At 38.0% G+C, this 22,376-nt stretch overlaps 1 protein-coding gene and 1 long non-coding RNA gene across 7 annotated transcripts in view; one reads left to right on the top strand and one right to left on the bottom strand.

The window, feature by feature from the left end:
- Nucleotides 1–10,307, bottom strand: part of LOC124164156 (activated Cdc42 kinase-like) — a 225,296-nt gene extending 214,989 nt beyond the window's left edge. For 5 of the 6 annotated variants that reach the window (XM_046541349.1, XM_046541353.1, XM_046541348.1 and 2 more), the window contains exon 1: nt 10,017–10,298. The gene's annotated coding sequence lies outside the window, so the exon portion shown is untranslated. Of the gene's footprint in view, nt 1–10,016 lie in introns of all 6 variants that reach the window. The other variant, XM_046541354.1, reaches the window with a different exon arrangement.
- A 1,109-nt stretch (nt 10,308–11,416) lies between these two features.
- On the top strand, nt 11,417–15,473 carry LOC124163903. The gene is made up of 2 exons (XR_006865873.1): nt 11,417–11,620; nt 13,786–15,473. It is a non-coding gene; the product is annotated as an uncharacterized LOC124163903 (long non-coding RNA).
- Nucleotides 15,474–22,376: the final 6,903 nt, after the last annotated feature.

Here is a 22,376-nt window from a genome sequence, read left to right on the forward strand (position 1 = left end):
AATGGTGTCTGTCCACCTCTTGTCCACGCCTTCCGGTCGTTCGCTACGGGGGGAGGAGGGGTCGCTCCTCTCACCGCCTCTGCTCGCACTAGGAAGCGATCGATGTGTTTTGCTGGTTTGGAGCATCCACCTACATCTACATAATACCCAGCGAGCCGCCTGCAAGGTGTTTGGCAGGGGATGATCAATCACCAGCACGCAAGACCATTCCCACAGGCTCGCCACGCGGACCTAAACAGAGTTAGGCATAAAGCAAATACGTACTAGGTTCGATCGACTCAGAGAAAGCGAAAAAGGGACTCAGATCCCGATGTGTGTGACGCACATTTTGATCGAAATTGGTTGGATGATAGTGTTTTGTCATAGAAACACAATGTGCAGACGTGCCAAGAAGTTTATCGAGCGAATTGATATTTATTTCCGCCTTGCGTTGCAGGTAAGTTCCGCGCCCATTTCCCAACAAGGGGCGTCAGACCCGTAGCAAGGCGGCGAGGCCTGCTTTTCATCCGCCGCCGATCGCTTCGTCGGAGACAGAATGGCACTTGGCAGTCGAGGATCGTTACTTCATCATACCGACACTTTGCAGGACGTCACGGCGAATTATAGTTGCAGTCCATTCTTCTCGGGTTTTCAGTCGGGTAATCACCTCAATCTCCATCGCTGCCTAATTCCGATAACGATAAGGGGCATTTGAGATCATACAGCCGCAGAACGAAATTTATTTCTCCTTTTCTAAACTTGGGCGAAGATTTTGTGGAAGCAATAACTCATAAAAGGCAAATATGGAGGGGAAAATTCCTAAAAAGCACGCTCGATCAATTACACAGATAAAGCAAAGCGGACAGAGGAAAAGAGAATGACAAACACAAAGAAACGATCAACTACGTTGAGATCCAGTTACGGTTAGGAGACCTCCATGGATGAGGGGGCGTCGACCGCAATCGAATCGACTAAAGGTGGCAAGGTGCAGTACATATAATATGCATTAAGGATTAGTGTGGGACCGAAGAACACGCAGCGTACCATGGTGGACTCATCTCCTAAGAAACTCTCCGGATAACTAAATCATCCCAACGCCATTTCAAGGTAATCCAGTGGACATGTTAGATTTGCGCGAAAATACTTCTTTCTACTAGCCTCCAAAATACATCATTTCCGAATGCATACCCTATTACATCGGCCTTAATTATTCGTCATCCATTAGCCCACACACCGACTGGCATGCTTGACTGACCACATTTGAACATTTTCCACATCCAAAAACTGGCTCACCCCACTGTGTAACTTCATACGGTGTGACCGTTGTACCATCAGTTGGCACTCGAACTTACGACACAGTGGATGCACATCGTCTTCGGTTGCAGCAGGGGGGTGCTGATAGAGGGGGTGGGTAACACTCGGAGTGATTCTAATTTATCATCACTTTCATTGGTCCTCACACTTGCCATGAAAATACTCGCCTTAAAAGGCAAGCAAAAATAGGCTTAGTTACAGCACCGAAGAGTAAACCGATGAAGCTCGAAATACCATACGCGACAGGTCTGACGCCGATTGACACAGACAAATAATTTATAGGATATTATTAATCTTATCCGACCATCTACAGCACTTGTAGATGTAAAATTATGATCAGAGAGAAGTAGTGCGCATCACGCGTGTATCAGTTTGATCGCAGTCCCCTCGGTTGCACCGCCCTCAAAAGAGCGCATTTCACAGCAAAGGAGGAATCAAACGGATAACAACGCATAATGCCCTGGATAGGGACAACCTAACCCCGCAGGGATCGAACCCGCGACCCTGGGTTTACCGGTGTTCATGCGAGGACTTGACCCTGACGAATGTAACATTTTTTCACGAGAAATCGTAAGCATGGAGTTTCCCGGTAACATTATAGTAATATAACAATAGTTTCATAAGTTCTGCGCGAATGGATGAAGACATTAGATTGATTATCGTCCTCGACAAAAGCTCAAATTATTACCATTTCTCGCTCGAAATCAGCGATACTTGAAAAGGATACTTAACACCGGAAAATGAAACGGCGCCCCGTAAAATGAATTTAAAACATAGAAATTAGAGGGCAATGTAAAAAGATTGAATAGGACATACGCACTGTCATCACCTTCAAATAACGGGAGTCATCAGTGATACAAGCTGATGTCGCAACTGAATGCATCTTCCGTAAGAGGCTCATTTCCTGCAAAATGTACTGTCATTCCCCACGAAGGTATAAAAGAAATGAACCTATAAATGCACAGTTACGATCTATCCGACAGTAAAGAATTGCTGATTCATCGAAGTTTCATGGGGACTATCGGAAGTGCTTTCATTATCAGTTATTATTTTTCCTCTTCTATTCTTGACCTAGTTTAACACATTTTATATTATTTCTTGGTGTTTAGGTCAATGTAATTATCAGTTATTATTACAATGCAAAGGAGAAAACCCTAGGCACCCCGCACGCGTCCCGAAATATAATAGCACAATTATTTTCCTTAATAAAAGAAAACAAATCATTGAAAAATCATGAATTAACAAATTATTATTTTTTAATGAAGTTTTTTCGATTGTGAAAAGTGTTAAAATTAGTTTAAAACCCATTACTTAGTACCCTATTTTTCAAAAAACTTCCCCCCTGGTTTTGGACACCCCCCCCCGAACAAAATTCCTGGCTACGCCACTGCGCCCCGCCTTCTTCAATTCGCGCCTCGGCGTCTAGGAAATACACGAATAACTGATGATTGAAATGCAACTAGAGAGTGAAATCAAAAAAGTATTATACGTTGAAATAACCAGTGATGCGAACTGAAATCCAGTTGGGTAAACTTTTCTCGGGATTCCCACCTGGTTAATTTTTTAATTTCGGCCGAAATTAAAAAATTAACCCGGTGGGAATCCCGAGAAAAGTTTACCCACATTATTCGCCGGGAAAGCATTAAATCATATTTCTGAAATCCAGTTGTCTGCATTGCCTACGCGTAAATATGCCACAAAGTTTTAGAGGCCATGTAAAGCCGACGCGTCCTAAGTACACAAAGTGCCTTTTTAATGCAATTATTAATTTTTCAAACTGCAATATTTTGACGAGAGAGTATTGTTTTCGCAATACAGTAAGGCACACTGTAACGTTGTCCTAATCATTTGGCCAGCAAAAGGCTGCCATTCGCACGGTACCTCGCCCTGGAACTTGCATTAAAAGGCTTCCTTCCACTGATTGGGTGACGGACAAGAGCCAACTTAGAATGATAGACTTGACTCCAATGCTCCAAAAAATACGGGAGACATGGGACTCGAAAAAAAATAAAAATACAAAACAGTATTTTAGAGTTTGTAACGCGAAAGTCACTTGGCGAGCTCCGAAATAGATACGACAAAAAAATCCCAAATTTTAACTGGTACCCTTCAATGTGTTTGTGGCAACGATTCAACGAGAAAGTATTTTTCACGCAAAGTTTCATGTTTCGAGTAAAATTATCTACAGTTGAAATGCCTTGAGCTGGCAGGCAATCTTATTAGCTGCTGCATATTACTCAAAGAACTTACTGCGTTTCACCTTACCTCTTCTTTGAATTACAAGTACAAACGCACATACGATCAAAAATGTGAATAAATTGCTATCAAATACATTTTTTCGGGGCATTTTTCAGCCCGTTATGAAATTCGATATTAAATATGGAATTATATATATGGTGGAGGGAATGGTTACGGCTCCACATTCAAGCCATTAATTTAATTTTTTAACCTCTATTCACAAGCATAAGCATGAAATATAGATTGGGTGTCATCTTTCCCTCTATTACATTTGCACCGCCGACAACGCCATCTGACGCGGGTACAGTTTCCGTAAAAAGGATCCAAATCTTAATTGCAGCAGTTAAAATATAACGAGAGAATTCTCTAAGGAATGAAACCTTTAAGATTGCAAACGGGAGACGACTTTGGAACACGAAAGAGAGTGGAACTCCACAAGAAGCTGGATCCAAATGGACCACGGAATTTTGGTTAATTCGGTCGTCGTCGGCCGGGTGAACATTTTTAAGGCGTAGGATTTGGAAAATCTTCCTTTTAAATTCATGTCATGAAAATATTACATTAGGCCAATTGAACGGTCGTATTCGTCATGCAAGGCCAACGAGCTGAAAGATTTCATCCCAGAACTAGTTAACATAGAAATGAAAGCGGCGCGATTCGCCAAAGACTGCAACGAGAAATAGTTCGGGAAGCGCGGGAAGCTGCGCGCAGATTGAAAAGCGTTGAATTGGAGAGAGTGGCAGATGGAGAGTACGTATCGCCAAAGAATCGCGCTGCATCTCAAAGACGATGAGACAAAAGGATAGGAATTGTTTTTCCTTCGAAGGGCCCGCTATTAAACGCCCGCTCGAACGCATGCACTCAAACACTTCACCGCCAAGTACTTGTTGTGATAGTATTTTCGAACGGCTAGTGTGCTAGTGGCCGGGAAACGCCTATCGAAAAGGATTGCACGTTTATGAAGGAGGATATGTTTAATTACACATTTTTCCTCCGCTGCCTCGCGGGTGAGGTGCGACTAATTCAGTCGACGATATGGACTCTCTCCCATGAAAACGGTCATAGCATTCTGAGAAATGTTAACAAGGTGTTACTTTGGTCACTACCATGATGGATCGCTTCATATCATTTTTTGTACTCCACCGAAAGGATTGGGGCACAAAAAATTCGGCGAAATCTTCCCTAGGTTTAACTTTATTTGCGAATGTCATTTATCTCTCGACTCCAAAACAGGACACAGGTAACAAACTTAAACAATATACTTACAGATTGTGTCAACCAAAAATGAATTAAACAACAATTTTGCGGTGCATAGGCCTTTCTTTGTCGCCTCCGCTTGCTGCAAGTTAAAGATAAGAAAATTGACATTTTAAAGGTAAGTTTTATGACACATTATCCCCGCCCTTTTACATTTAGATGAGACATAGCTTACACTTGCACCACCGTCGCAACGTTCGCCTCATGTAATTATCACTTCAGGATGCACAATAATGTATTCACATGCACAGCAGCGCAAATGACTGAAGGTAATATTCACTATTTGATTTTGACGAAATAAAATATTCATTCAGGTATCAAAGACTTTAAGTCAATAAGAATTTTTCGGAGAAAAAGGTATTTTTCTTTAATGAATTATTTCTAACTTTGCTTTCATTCTGACCTCAGCATGTTGAGAAGAATTTCGACAATGGTGATAAATTATGAAAAACGAAAAAGAAGAAACTTTGTGCTATATTTATTCACACATTAACACGACCATGGTTTCAACGTAAGACGTCATCGTCAGGTGACCTCACCTGACCATCACCCGATGATGACGTCTTACGCTGAAACCATGGCCGTGTAAATGAGAGAAAAAATATTTGAAACGTGAGAGCACCAAGTTTCTTCTGTTTCATTTTTCATAATGAATCGCTTTCACAAAGTTACGCCTCAGACCATTAATCTTAATGATGATAAAAACAATCATCCTTAAAAAATGCATAGGTATATGAAAATAAACCATGTCTTTTTCTTCAAACTCATTTCATTAAATTTTGACGCCGATGCAATCTAACAATCGGAATTAACAGTCTTCAAATTATTGCGACCGTATTTCCAAAAAACGTCGATATTTTCCTGGAATAAACTTAATGCACTAAGAACTCGATCAAAAACAATTTTAATTCAGGGAAGATAGAATTCCCACAATAATCCTAATGTACGCCAACGGGATTGTCAGAAAAAAATCTGTTCACTCACTCCCAAAGTCATGATGTTCTGTTAGTTGATAGTTAGATAGTCTGACAGTTCTCTTAGAAATACATGGATTATTGCATTATTTCCGGATAACATTTGAATTATAAGGAGAGAGGCAAATATATAATTTTTCAATTTTAGAATGTGAGTTGAGTAGCATATATTTCTCGCTCCCCCAAAAAGGGATTGCAATTCATTTTTCGTGCTTTCGCTTAATTTGATATTCGCTTACGCATGTGATACGTGCGGCAAATGCCTACGAGAGAAAACTCCGAGTAAGACACTGCAGAAGAACTCTTGCGGATTATTTTGCTGAGGTCCTCGAAAAACTTTGCTCTTTAGCCTCCCACCGGCATTCGACCTTGCGCATCGTGGTTTTCAAAAACAGGTTCCTTCGAGATGGCGCCCTGCTATTCCTTCCAGGCCGCTGCAAGCCAATAAAAAGAAAACAAATTCACTCACTCCCTCCACCCATACTATACTCACGCGAGATTTTCGCACCGACTACGCCTGAAGATAACGACTATTACCCTATAGGAAACCGGGGCAGAATGCAACGGACAAATTCTTGCGAATAGGAGCGCATACAAAAAATATTGCGCAGGATGGCTGCGCAGAAGCATAAAGGAGAGGCCAACGATAAAACACAAACTTCATTGTTACTATGGGTAATTGAATAAAATAACGAATGACATAATATGTCATTAATTAATATTATTTACAAATAGATTTTGTTCGCGTTATACTCCATTCTCCTTTTGAGTGATAGTAAAATTTAGAGAAGACTAGAGAAAAAACATGTCCTTCTGCGGGGGCGGCGACGATTAAAGTCTTTAAAGCCTGCCAAACCGAAGGTCGGGGGTTCTAGTCCCGCCTGAGTAGGTTTAGGTTGCCCCCATCCAGGACATGGGTGCCTGTGGTCACCCTACGTAGCTGTTCGTTCGATTTCCCAGCTGCAAAGACCTTTAATGCGCTCCTTAGAGAGAACGGTGACTACGACTATAATGTTAGGTATATATATATATATATATATATATATATATATATATATATATATATATATATATACTACTTCATTCATTCACACGGCGCCTTAAGCGCAAACATACAAATAAATTCACAGGTAAGGAAAGAAAGGGATAGGAACATGGAATAGAAAATGGACGAGGACATATATAGATATTATATAGTCGCCATATGATGTAGACGCATCGCGTGAAATACCTAGTATGTCGCCATTTCAATCTTGGCTACACAGTATTTCTCTAATTGAAAACGAAAATGGGGATGAGGTGTCCTCGGAACAATAAGACATTTAACCATCAGATTGCAATGCATTCTAAAACAAAGGGAGTGGAGACACACCCTGCCCGTGTCGTATTTACACACCCCCTAATTATATCGGTGCTATGAAATATAAATGTAAATATTCATCTGTTAAAAATTGCTTACTTATGCAACGAAAAATTAACCTATAGGCAGGAAAAATAACATTTTCCCGGTGCAACGGTGACTTATCATTTATGTTCCCTTCATAATCAAGTAATTAATTCCACCCGATAGGTTGAAATATTTTTGATGATGACATAAGTGCGAGATTAGGCATATCTACGTTTGAAATGAAAGGACGAAAACAAATAAAGCATGCTTCTACAACATTAAAAGAAAATGCATTTTACTTTATTCTTCTGCCTGAATAAAGTCAAACATGTTAAAAGAGAAAACTGCGTAAAATAAGGTGCTTACTGAGTACCCAGCGAAAAAGCTGATATCCACAGCTCTTTGATGCCTAGGGAAATTTAGCCCCGGATTTCAAAGGCCTCCCGGCATCCTGCGATTTTCCTCTACTTTTTCAGGGGAATAACGGAAGGGGACGCAAGCAGGGTGGACGTCATTCAGAGCCATCAAAAATGACATCGGATTAGATGCCAAAAATAAAACTAAAATCTTAACTCAATATTTCTAGGAAGTTAGTCAACAACAGACATCTCATCTCGCATGCTCACACACATTCTCCGCAATAATAACGCGTATAATGAAATGTAAAAACTTTATAATTCAACATTAATTATTTGGAATGATAAAGTTTGTGCATTTAATTGTGTTAAGTCGACTCCATGAAGTCACGCCCAAGACAACGATTAATAGTATCGAGCTTCGATTATAGAGATGCCTCTCACTATTTTCCAAACCTTTTCCGATCGTATACTCTATTAGGAAAATTTAAGGTGGCACTAAAGCACGCACCCCCGTGATGAACGCAACCACCATTCCATGCACTTAAGAAACGGGTGTCTACCACGAATTAACCGAATTACGTGCAACGAGAAGAATGCATGACAAAACAAAAACCCTCATCATAGATTCAAAAGTCTTGAACTGACGTCTTATCTCGCACCTTCACAGCAAGACTGGCATGCTTTTAGTAGTATGACGCAAAATGTAGATATCCTCACTGCTGTGCTGATTGTAAGAGGGCTTGCATCGAAGTGCCACAATTATGGTGGGTGAGGTTCCTAGCCATTCTTGTAAACATTAAATCAAGGAGCAGAGAATTAGCTACCGCTATTACTCCGGTCATTCCACCTTGCCATGCGATATAGCCTGCAAAATAAAGGCACATGTGTACAAGCTCTCTCCAGCGACTGATCATTTACGAAGTTACACTTTCAAATCCACCAAGCAGGCTTGGGAAAGCCAAATGAGTCAGTCAATCGACTTATAGCCCCATTGCCAATTTACGAGTGGCAGTACATATGTTGATACTAACATGGCATATCGGAGACGAATCAACTTTACCGAATTGCAACTTAAGCCCAAACTAGATTTCTGCATGAAAATAAACAAAGCTTACAAGTTAAACCGGAGATTTCCGAGTTAAAAGTAATAAAAATTAGTTAATTGGGCAAAAAGCAGCGGAGAACAAGTTGCAAGCCAGGAATGATAAGCGGACACGATTGCAAAAATGATTTAAAGTTTCACTTTTTTCAGAACGTATTGTCACATATATAGTAAAAAAACTGAAAGTTACAACATAGGCTACACTTAATGAGAGTCACCAACTTGTTTCAAGATGAAGAGTTTCCAATTAAATAACCAACAATTTTTGTTATATACGACAATACAAAATCGGTTGGCGGCTACAATAACCACAATAATAAGTGAATAATTTCCCCGTAGATAGTGAATGTTTCTTGGACCTCCCTTACAACATCACAATCACATGAAAACTAAGCAAGGAATTAATACCACAGAAGAAACTACATAATAAATACTCGAAATATATACGGAAGTTGGCTATATGGTACGGTTTTATCGATTCCTCATTTTTCCGCCGATCTTCACCAAATTTAGGATTTATGACTTATGATTAAATCTTTTTTGTAAAAAAGTGAAATACCGCCTTTTGGAAAATACAAAAAGATTTCCATAACGAACAAAAACACAACATGTAAAAGTTCTTCTCAGAATAACATTTCCCTAGATCTCCATGTGTGAAGACCGCATCTTAGGATTCATTGGTACGACACTAAACAGGAAAACAAATTATCCCTGAGATACCTTTGAGGGATTCATAAAATAGGAAGGCACCACTGCTACCAAAATATAATCGCCGGTTCGCTGATTTGACAGCCGATTAAGGCTAATTCTCAGCGTTTACACGCTCAATCCTCCGATAGAAACAGTTAACAAGACGCTGAATAACTCAAATCACAACTCGGCAGATTTATCAACGGGGATCTGAAAGACTGCACAGCATCATCGTCTTACACTGGCAACGAGGCGACTATGTCTTCGAACAGAACAATTCATGCACGGGTGATATCACCACAAAATGAGTAAGAGTGAGCAATTAGGTGGTTATCCTTGAGTTGAATGTAAATAATGAAACATTAGAGATAATTTTACCCACGATAAAGGTGTTCATCAAAAGTAAACCTCAAATATCGACAAAGCCAGGCGACGTTGAAGACACAAGATACACTAGAGATTTAAGAATATCGACAATGCAATACAAATAATAAACCAAGTGTAAACGCTATCTGTACTAGCATTTGATCGTTGAACAAGAAATAGAGCCTTTCTTTTACACATGTGTAAACAAATAACATGCCACCTAAAACATGTTTATTTTGGTTCAGACAAACTATCTTCGGACCATTGAATTGCTAGCAACAATCACGGCAGGTCATGATCTGGAGCTCATTCATAATAGTAGTAATGGAGCGATAATAATAACAACTTACCCAGATGACAGATGCAATTCCTACGAATAACTTGTTCAACGGCGGCTATGGAACTCGGAGTCTTCGTTTGGCTCCTCGATAAAACAAGACACTCGTTATTCCGGGGTTCACAAGTTACACAAAATTAAAGCTGTCAGATTTCGAACAGCAATGCATTGAAACAAATTTTCACAACATTGATTGCGCACTGCCTCACGTCTTCAGCATTCACTAACGTATGACGCTTATCAACTTCACTCGCACAGGTCAATCCAGAAACTTTTCACCCTCTTCACCCCACTTCCATTGGTGTAGTGTGGGATGTGCATGGTAGATGGCACCAGAATGCAGCGAAGGGCAGAGTCCTCTATATTGCCATATAATAACTACGAAGTTGAGTCGTCGCAACCTGCCATGTTTAGTCATATCATTAATGGCGGGCTGTGTTGTTGTATAGGAGGAACGTCGAGTTGGTGCAGTTTTTTCCATTTTTGTAATTGATAAATAAGAGAGATGAGCGGTTCTTCTGCACCAAACTCTTCCATTAGATGTGGGGATGTGTATCGCGCTTTTGTTTTTCCTTGTAATCCTCAGGTAAGGGCTAAATGGCTACAAATGTGGGGGATGGATGAGTGGCAACCGTAGTCGTCTTCCACTATTTGTGAGGTGAGTTAGAAGATGATGTAAATCAATGTATTGGGTAAGTATTCATATGAAGATCAAGTTCTTACTTAGTTTCGGCTTAATTTGATGAAAGGCTGTGATTTACTTCAAAGATTAATACCTTTGCCAATCAGTTTTACGTTGTACGTAATGTAAACAGAAGAGTGCATAATAATTCCTGCTATTGTTGAGAGTTTTTCATGTATAGTTATAAGGTTATTTGTGTCAATGGTTTTTAAACTTTGATAGTGCCGTAATACTGATATAAGTAACTCGTGCTACATTCAATTGATTAATTTAAACTATAAACTAGAAAACGCAACTTATTTACATGATGGAATGTGGTAAGTTGTTATTATTTCGTCACGTGAAAGTTATACTTGTAAATGTCCTTGAAAGTTATACCTGTAACATATAAGTACTTTCACGTTTGAAATATCATGAGGAACTTTACGTGTGATACAATCAATGATACCAGTTTTTATTAAAGACTTACTGAAATCATGTAATATTCATGTCCTTTTTGGAACTATGTTGTTGGTAACGAATGTTTGTAGGCAATTGAACTCGAATCCATGTCGGATTTTACACCTTGTAATTTCATGCGATTTAGAAGCCGCAAAATCTTCCTTGATTAATATTATAGTCAACATACATTACATAATGCATGCACGTAATTATTTAGCCATTTAATCATTATTAAAACATATTCCTGCGAGTTATCTTCGTTTTCCTTGCCACAGGTGCACTTATGCGAATCAAAATTTGAATCCACTCGGAAGGAAGGCTGGAAAATATTAAAAGCCCAATGATATTCCGACGATTTTCGACGTCGCAAATTGTCCTAAGCCTATTACGCCAAAGAGGAGGCGTCTAATATTCGATTGCCGGCTGATAAGGACATGCCACTGGTGTCGCCTGAAGTCTTTTCCTTTGCTGAAGTTGAAGAGCCATCGAGTGTGGTATGTACGTATTAAGGTTGTACTGTTATTCAAACCATTCTTGGCATTTGCTGAGAGAGTGTGTTTATGTTGTTATCAGTGTCAGTGCATTTTGATGAAAGGTATTACTATTGGTGATAACGAAGTATTGTGTCACCGTTCTATTGGGTTACTGTCTTTCAGTCATCTGGTTGTTGGACTTTGTTTTATTTTGTTCATCTTGAGTAGCATTTTCAATTCCATCATCCTTTGCTTTCACCAACATACCTTCGCTCAACCGGTAGCACTTTTTTAACACAAGTTTACTGCCCACTTATCTCTTCTTATGATGACTAAATTTTGAAATTATTCAATAGTAGCACTAACGGTTGTCCTGTTTAGATTATTAACCAGCCTGAGAAACAATTACCTATTAGATCTAGGCTGTACCAATATGATTGTACAAGTAATATCGATCCCTTTACAAATGGGTTTATTGGAAATGTTTCTTACAAACAACTGGTGGATTGATAAAGTGATGCCAGGGCATTTATTAGGGAATTGCATCAACAAAGCATTCATGTATCCTTATCGTCCATTCAATAGTGTAGGTTCTCAATGTCAGGCACTGCCTGAAGTATAATTATTAAAATAAAGTGGTAATTAAACATACTCTTTAATTATTGGTTCACATTTGTACTAATTGTAAGTAAAAAGTGGCAAGCATGCACAAGCAAGTGATATCTCTACTTTCCCTTCATAGCTTCATTGTATTCTTGGGGTCTGTGAACTAATTTACAAATCAAAAACATTGCTGATATTGACAATTCAATGATGTTGAAACTACCTTCATTTTGTGATACCATATTTGAACTAACTGCGGCTAAAAGTACAAAAGAAAGAAGACTTTTTAATAATTAATTAAGAGGTACCTAATTGCTATTTTCATTGTTAAAAGTCCTATTTGTTTACTTTTTTATAAGAGAGTACTTAAATGTTATATTAAAATGTGAATTGATACAATTTTTTTGCTTGCAACCAAAATCATTGACCATTGGTTTCTCGATAGTTTTCCTTGGAAAAAAATCATCTGTGTGTTTTGCATAGCCGATGGTTGGATGAATCCAAGGTTTCGTTTCTTGGAGAGGTTTAGTGTTTTTTGAAGACTACATGCAGTCTTAGGAGCTGGAGATATTGAGCATGTCTTTATTTGTGTGTTTATTCATGTCATAAGCACCTATTACCCTGGGTCATGGTCTTCTAAAATCTGTTGTACATAGTTTGTCTGTTTCTATTATGCCTCATTTTAGTGTATTTAGGTGGTGTAAGTCTTTCTTTCTTATATTCCATATATGTCACATGCACTTGGTATTTTGCTGGGATATGACCACGTATGTATATTTTTAAATGAAGTATGTATTTGTAAACATTCTCATTCATCCATTATATTTTGAGAAATCAGCACAGTTGTGGAAAAATAAGCACGCAGTCTTTGCTAATGCTTATCATCTATCAAATAAGGTAGCTTCTCAAATTGACAAGTTTACTATCCATTGCAAGTTCTTTTCTTTCACATTGCCTTTGATTATATTCTGACAATTTTTCAGTTATACCATTTTTCATTACTTCCATAGCATCCACATTGGTACTTTACATTGAAAAAGTGTTTTCAAAATCCTTCTGGAGTAATTAAATTGAGTCACTGGTTACTCTTATGTTAAGCTGTTTTGGTGGCCCATGACTGTGTCGGATTTGAGAACTACCATCGTGTTTGCTAAATTCATTCTGACACTTTGATATTCAGTATCCTTTCTTGATTAATATACTTTGGATTCAATTATAATTATGCTTCTACTGCATTAAACTTGAGTGTCTTATTCAATAATGTGCTTAAATGTTTCTTCATATCTTGGCTCATCATCTGGGTGCATCAGTTAGAGTAACAGGGTGGGCAATATCTTGAATTCAGGTCCTCCTAAATTGAGTGCCTAAGAATATTTTGGTACTAAATTCAACCTTTAATATTGTATGGATGAGTTTTATTTATTTTCTAAGTGGATAGTCCTTTTACCAAGGTATTCTGCAGTACATATATTTTGCATTAAATTGTAGTGCATGTTATGTGAATGCCAGTGGTGATTGTTTTATTCTCATATTTTACTCAAGTTCACTCAGTTAATGTCACCAAGATTATTCCTTTGTTCCAGATTCATCGCTGCCTGTTGCATCAGGTTTTTCTGAATTGATGGCTGTATAATGGAACAACTGCTACAACGATAAGATACAATTATTGCATTTCAAGTCCAAATAACCTAAGCAGGAGAAGCATGTGCAGCATTATATTCCCAGCAATCATCTTCTGCATTGGCTTTGTGGTGTCACCTTGTATTTTGCCTAATGAGAGAATATATCAGGAGTAGCAAAATGTATTTTTTCTTAAATTTTCTAGCTTGTTGTCTGTTTTTCTATATTCATTTTCAAAGGCCAGACTGAATGATATTGAACTTATATATGTTAAAACTGATTCCATGGGTTGTCATCCGGACTAGTATTTATAGCAAGTGTTTGATGTTGCTCCACATAGCTAGTTATAACAGAGTCACATCTGTTAGTGTTTACCTGTCCTTGATGTATTTTATTCAAAAGTGATTTTTTAAATGATTACCTCTTAACTACGTATTTCGTTGCTTTAATCTGGTAATTCACATATGTGGGTATATTTTTGTGCTCTTTACATCAAATTTGATGGTGAGTTGCTGATATGGAATTCTCAATCTATTCAATAGCATGGAAGCTCCTTTATTCTAATGCTCTAGAGCAGCTGACATATATTTGGCCTTGTTAACTAGTTTTTCCCTCTTTGCTTGTTGTGTGTTGATACGATGACTCTAATGAGTTCTTAATGCATATATCCCTCTTTGGCATATACACATTTCATCATTACCAATATGTGCAACTTTTATGCCATGAGTGCTTGGTTATCTACCAGTTGAGTAGTGGTTAATGTGGATTGTTGACGGCTTTACACATTCTAGTGAAACATGATTGCCTTAAGTTGTCTGATAGAGGTATACAAGCAACTGTTAAATCAGATATTTCATTATTTTGGCATAAAAAGAGTAAAAATTATGACCTAGTGTCAGAGCTTTCTTGTTTAAATATCCTTAGAAGTCCTTAATTTGCGGGAATGATTTCCAAGAACACTCCTTACCTAAGATTTTAATGAATGTTCAAGTCTGAGAAAGATTCTTACATCACTTTTAAAAGGTGCATGGTATGTTCTTTTAAAATATTATTTACCTTCTGTTTAATATCTTGTCAAAAGTATGAGCCATTTTTATCATTTATTACCATACAATACTGCTACCAGTCCACTTGTTTAGAGAGAACACATCAAAGGACTTGTGAATAAACTTAGGTGATTCATGCATGCTAAATTTTTGTAACTATTATTCAGATGTATGGCAATCATTCTATAATTATGTTAATTTCCCAAGTATATGATGAGGTAGTAAAAAATAACAACTAAGCTATTTATGTCATTCACATTTATCTCCAATTTAAGGATATTGATACCTAAGTGTGTGGAAATTGTAAGTTTATTCCATGGCATATTTCAGTTAGGCTAACAGAGATGTCATGTAGTAAATCTTTCACGGAATTGCATTGAGACAAAAGTGGACTGAATGAAGAGCCTGCTGTTGACAAAAGTCATATCAATATCTAGCTGACTTGAAGCTAACTAAGAAGGAAGATTTATTTTCATATCTTATCATACACTTTTGAGTGTTTTGTTGCAAAATACATGGGCATGCCATTACAGGAGTTGTGCCCTGGTCATAAAAAACTTCAGTGATCTTTTTTGGATTAATAATAAAATAGTTCATGTCATTTATAGATTGACTTTTATTCCTGCATTAGTGCCCTGGTATATGTTATAATTTTGGCCTTGATATGTGCACTTTGGTTCTCCTTTATTTATCTTATGTTTCACCTTAAGCAGAGATGGGAATTGCTTATACATAATTACAAATATATTACCCGGGATTGGGGTATTGTGGGAGGAATGATCTATTTTTCAGTCATAGATAATTTTTTGCCAAATGCATCTGCTTGGAATTTAAAAGTTAGTACCCTTGTGTCAACTCAGATTATAGAAGTTAATATCTTTTGTCTAGTTACCTTCTTTTGTTATAAATCACAACTCACTAGTTCACAGGGTTATGATGTGTTATTAGGTGTTCATTTATTGTATCCCACAAGTTTTTATGTTGATTTAATTGCAAGAGTACCTCTTTCTGTACCTACTAGGCTTTTTGAGAATGGTCTGACATGATTCCTGTTAGATTATTTTCTGTTTTTACTTCTCAAGGTATTGTACGAATGTTTTAGAATTGTTTTCTTTTGTTATTGTTTCTCTATTCCAAGTACATATTTCCCAGGAAATTACCCGAGTGGTTCACCTAGGCTTGTATTTATTAAATTTTATTTCCATTAGAAATGCAGTAAACAATGGAAGGGCTTGCATTGGTATGTTAATAAGCAAGGCGTCTAAACCGTGATTCAGGTTTGTTTTTTCTAGGTTGCTGCAAGCTTGATTCTGGCTTGCATTGCTATATGGGTACAAGGGTGGACTGGCCAGGTTGGCAATCTCTGAGGCACCCAAGGTTAGGGGGGCCCTGCTGCATCTTGAAGGGATATTAAAGGTGTAATTAAAAAAGATATTCATTACTTAGATTACTTGAACCAATGTTTTTTGTAATTATAAAATTTTTCGTATTCATTTGTTGCTTTCTTAACTGCATACTCATTGTAAAAAAATGAAGTGATTTAGGTGTCCCGAAGAAAAAAAAGAAACTGCAAGTGCTTATTTGGAATGGTTATTCGAAAAGATTGTATTTAGTTTCTTTTTTTAGATTTCATTGCCGTTTATGGGGCAAATTCACGAAAGAGATATCAGCTCCCTAATATATTAATAATTTTCTCACTTTTCATAGTATTTTTTCATGCTAAACTTCTTTTTTATTAACTTTATCTACTATTTAAGAGTGAGAATAGTGTCAAAGTCCATTTTCGGGCATGCAGTTTCCTAAAATTTTCCAAGAAGGACCTCCAAATTCCCCCATCACGACCCAAATCACCCCAGACCGCTAAATACTACCATCATTGGAACAGATATACCCTCTGTCTGTTTCTATCATTCACGTTTGGTATTGAGCACATCTATTCATGTGAGTACCCAGTAGGGATGCAGCTAGGAATTAAGGCTGGGGGGGGGGGGTTTAGGTGCAACTAATACATGTGTGTGTGGGGGTATGGAATACCCTCCAGGATTAGTGATAGGTGCGAGATTAGTAAATTGGCGAATTTTAAGATAAATGGTGAGTTTTACTGCTTTCTGAGGGATATTTTATTAGTCCTTACACTATTCTCTTGGTAATATTAATCCAATTAAGTAAAATGGATAAAACTTAAAAATTTCTCTTGAGCTCTGGGGGGGGGGGGGGAGAATTTATCCCCCAAAATCCCCTCGCTGCTCCACTGGTACCCAGGATCAAAAAAAGGAGGGCATGTCGTGGTCTTTCAATTAGTAACATTTTTGCAAATAAAGAAGAAACCAAAATTGTAAGTAAATTATGACAGCGTTTCATTGGCCTATACAATGAAGAGAATGATTTTTAAATTTGTTCCATGCCTTATGCGAGTATAATTTTAAAAATAATTTCTTTAAAATTTTCGTTACGAGCTTAATTTATTTTCGCTTCTAAATGGAAAAAATTATGATTACGTCCGACTCGATCCTTCGCAAGAATTTTAACGAAACTACAGCACTCAGTATAGACCCACTCGGCCACGGAGCCACGTAGTAAGGAGAGGTAAACGGTGAGTCCGAATATGAATCCAAAGACAGGAAAAACCTCGCTACGGAGACCGAAAGAAAACACACAGACAGCCCAACGTCTTTGGGGACGCGAATTACCTCAATACATTCCATCCGCTAATCTTAATTTCGATTGGGCACTTGCTCCTGGAGTTTGACTCCAGGTTCAGTTGCTCAGTCGCGTCCGTGTCCGTCCTCGCCGGCTCGCCGCGAAGGCAACGAATGCAGGTTGCTTCATGTGCCAACCTTCCAAGTTTACTCCGACCCGGCCCCATCAATTAAGCGGGTCTCGTGAGTGTCTACATATTATTGAAAACGATAGAATATTCGGGTAATACGAAAAAGGACTTGATGGAGCGGTTTACCTGACAGAAATATTTTCCATATTGTTGGTGCACTGATATTTCGGTAGAAACGTAAATTAAATCCGCGGAAAGCAAAAAGAGAATTTTCTCTATTCAAAATTTTAATGCGGCAGCAGTTTTTAATTAAGTTCATATGAGTTAAAGTGGAAAAAAACGTTACTGCTGTAACTGAAAAAATATTGATTAGAGAGGTTCCAACTGCCGCCTTGGGACTGCTGCCGTGGCAAGTCTTCACCTTAACCACTAGTCCATCTCACACATTGACTCCATCGTGGATTCATTGCGAGCTTTGTCAGGCAAAGAATGAACCGCTCTTTTAGTGTCACTAAATCAAGCTGATTTTAAACACTCACTGGCAATATTTACTGTGATATTGCGGCGGATATTTTATATGTATGTTATGTTCGCTATCGCTGATCGAAAAGCTTCAGCGTTAATTGTAGAACAATATACTTCGACGGATCGGCCAACTTCCGAGAGAAGGTAAATTGACGTTCTGAACGTAGATGTATTATCTAGCAGGAGCTGCATAAATTGTTTGGTATTAAACAATGCACATATCCCGCATATATTTCCCTTTAACGATGTTGTTATAAAAATATTACGGGAGGTGGGAATGCTGTTCAAATTTCCCTCCCACTGGTACAATAGAAAATGCCGAAACTCGATTTCCAAACTGCGGCGAAAGTGGCGCCGCTCCATTTGTTGCAATACTTTTGAATCCGACTGTACATAGTACCCATTGACTATGGGGATACTATGCCGCTCCGTCGCTTTTCGTCAATGGATACATTCCATTCGCGGCCTGTCGACGAAGCGCGTACGCAGCATGTGAATGTCCGCTACTAAGCACGTACGATTGGATACAAAGCGCGCAGGAACACGGCACTCAGGCTAATCTCAATCGATTAGGTCGAAATTAGTTATATCGTAACTCGCACGATCGAAAAATGTATCGAACGCAACACAATCGATAACTACCGACCGTAGCGAGAACCTTGATACGAATCATTATGAATTGTAAGTTCTCAATAGGTAAATAACACCATATCATGAATTCTAATTACCATGAAAGACTCACGACCGACAAAGTTTTTGTCGGTTGTGAGTTTTTCATGGTAATTAGAATTCATGATATAGTATTATTTACCCATTGAGAACTTACAAAACTTACTCGGCCACTTAAATAACTCTGCGAAAAATGAGATTCTCACGGCTAATTCACGCATCCCCAGCATCCAGAATTCTTAAGTGGCTCGTACTTACATGGAAACCTTGAGATGTTAATGAGAGTAAATTCTTATTAATTTTGACACTAAATAAGACATCACATAGCCCACGAGCATTAAAAAGCTTACCCTAAAGCCTGACGAAATAAAAGTTTTAAATAAAAATTGCCGATGAAACAGGATTGCTGACACATCTGCTATTAGTATGATCGAATTCATCAAAATGCAAGCAAAAATTAACGTATAGTTCAGTCTCAGCTACTAAAACTTACCCATATCAGGCGCTAAAGTATTTGAAAAATTATTTGGGATGAGTAAAAGTCTCTAGGTCACTGCAGTAAATGTATCAACCTATTAAAAATATGAAAGTCCTGCCAAATCACCAGCATAAACACTTGTAAAATAAAACATGTTATCTCTTAGATCACACCTCCGATTTTATACTTACTTTGCATGTAGTCACCACCGCAAGAAATTTTAAAGAGGCAGGAAAGAAAAAACCCACAGAAATACAATACATATATTATGTATTTTCTATTGTCAACCACAATAATATTTCCAATTTTCTCTTCTATCCCACATCTAATTTAGCGAAACAATTACTCTTATTCTCTTTCGAATAGAAAATTATTTAAAAGAGGACTGGTCGATACATACAAACTATCGTCAATACTTTCTCCGATGAACGTCCACTATCACTGCACCAACTTGCACAAATCAAATCCACATCCACAAATATGTCACTTCTGCCACAATGTCTGTCTTCTTGGCGACAGGTAACAGTGAAGCAATGGTACCTTCCTCCAATCTGGGTAACTTCAATTCAGCAAGAATTTTCTCCTCGTCTTCTCGTCCAAGGCCACAGATTATTTTCTGATATCACAAGGTGCGATGTGAATCTCACACACCTAAAATTAATAAATAATAAAATACCATGTAACTTATTAGGTCAAATCATTTCCAATTTTTGGTATTTCTGCATGAGAAATCAAATTACTATAGGCTCGTAAATATAGTAAATATTTGTATGCCTGATATTTTTATGGGGAACTTGCATGAATTTTTTTTATTTCACAGGCGGACAGAAAATTATTTTCTGAATACAACAAAGAAAACCGCATGTATATCTGAGTTTTGCTTCGCGAGATATTTAATGATAAATATTACGAATTTTAAAGCGCGGGAAAAACAACCTCACCCCCCAAGCCACTGCCGACGAAGCCTCGATGACGTCAAAGGTGCCTAAACATCACGCGAAGCTATTGTTGTGATTGTTTGTAATAGTTGCCAGCAGTTGTGAGAGCTTCGTTTGTTAGACGTGTTGATTATTTTATATTTAAAGATAAATATCCGACGATAGAGGCTTGGAAGCCCTCATATTTTGCATTATTTATAATATTAATATCTGAGTACGGGCATAAAATATAAAACTGGTGCAGTTAAACCAAAAACTATATAATACCTAAATAACATCGTTGTAGGAGTCTGAGCCACGGCCATTGGAAGGGGGATACGTTAATTGTAAGTTGATGTTATCGACGGTATATCATTCATTTAAGTATGCAATTAGAACGATTTTGATGTTTACTGATGTCAGCTTAGCTTTTATATACAATAACTTCATCCGTTTATTCGTAGGTACTGGAGAATTCGTCGTTTAGGACTGTCTGTGCTTGTATTATGGGGTGAATTCCAGTCAATGCAACTTTTGCTCGCTGATTGGAGACATCTAGGAAGATTTTTGTGCCAAAATAGTGTTATTTTCAACGTGACGTCTCCCGTTAAGCTACTTCTAATAATCACAGTGCCAGTGGTTGTAATGCACAAAGTTTGACAAGGTTGAAAAATATCGGCCAAGAGTTATCAGTGTTCCATCGTGATTGAATTGTAAAAAGTGCTATTACGCTATCGATAAATGTCTAACAGTAGTGTAAAAATTGTCAGTGGCGTGCTAATCTCCGTTGTTCGCCGTAGATATGACATTTCACGATCACGCTATTGAAATAAAAACTGTGTGTGAAGTTTGTTATTCCATTATTTCAACGAATAGTAGTGAGAAATGTCACCTGTGTCACTTGTGTGGGCTAATTTAAGGGTTTAAATCAGTGAATAAATAGTTGTATTCATCATAACGAGTTCTGTTATTGTAAGTTGTATGTGATGAATATAAGAATGCGACAGTGACATCCAGTTTTTTATAAGAGTATTTGCCTATTTCCCTCTATATTTTTATGGTATATGCTAGTATATTGTTTATGGATTTACCTATATTATTGAAATAGGTTGTAGCTTGTGTGTGTGTTGGCAGCGGAACCGACCGCGATCTCACATGTGGATTGTGTGCAGACTGTTTTGCTGTGAATTCGTACCGTAGGACGGATAGGACTACCTTCTCCGCTAATCGGGCGTTGCCAAATTCAACAGCACAGCTTACTCTAATGTCAACAGCACAGCTTACGATCGTTATCCTCCAGTATTACAAGTTTCTTTTACAACTCGATTTGCCGCCAACGTATAGCAATAATTTGTCTTAACAAATTCCATGAGGGTCATGGCATCAATTTTTGGTGTCCTAAAAAAAGGCTGGTGTCCTAACATCCCATGCCACACGCCTTGTAGGCGGCTTGCGGGGTATTATGTAGACGTAGATGAATTTCAGGTGTACTGTTCGAACGAGTGGCAACGTTATCATCCATTTTTCTGATAACTAAAACACACGAAGTGAAACGCTTGTACTTCATCATCCCGATGCCGCGTTATTAATATCCCAAGTAATAATCTAGGCACAATAGCAATAGGAAAACTTGCCCAAGAATAACAGAACAAAATAAAGTGATGATGAGCGGCTAAATACTCCCTCAAAACAAATTTTACACCAAGCGCTCAGCGTATTTCCCTACTCCCTACGGTTGTTTAGGCACCTATGACGTCACGCCTGGCCTCGGCAACGCTCGGGTGTCTTCGCGCAGTGGTCGGCTCAGAGAAATTTTTCTCGATTTTAAATGCAATTTTTTTATTTCTTTTGATGTTGAATGGAGAAACTGAAGGTATTTTTGCGAGCTAATGTATCCATTTGACTTATTCAAAATAGTTTTTAGAGCAATCTACGACCCATGCAAGTTCCTCATTGTTTTAAACTATAGCATAAGATAATTTGAAATGATGAAAGCCGACGTGTAATACACCATAGGGCAAGCTAAGAAGCAATATTCGATCCTATAAACTTGGCAGCTTATTCCTAGTTTCTCCTTTAACCACACGTTTACCGAATGAATTAATACAAAAAAGACAACTAAAATGCAAGAATTTTCAAAAGAATTGCT

This window comes from Ischnura elegans, chromosome 8, assembly GCF_921293095.1.
Source record: "Ischnura elegans chromosome 8, ioIscEleg1.1, whole genome shotgun sequence".
NCBI lineage: Eukaryota > Metazoa > Arthropoda > Insecta > Odonata > Coenagrionidae > Ischnura > Ischnura elegans.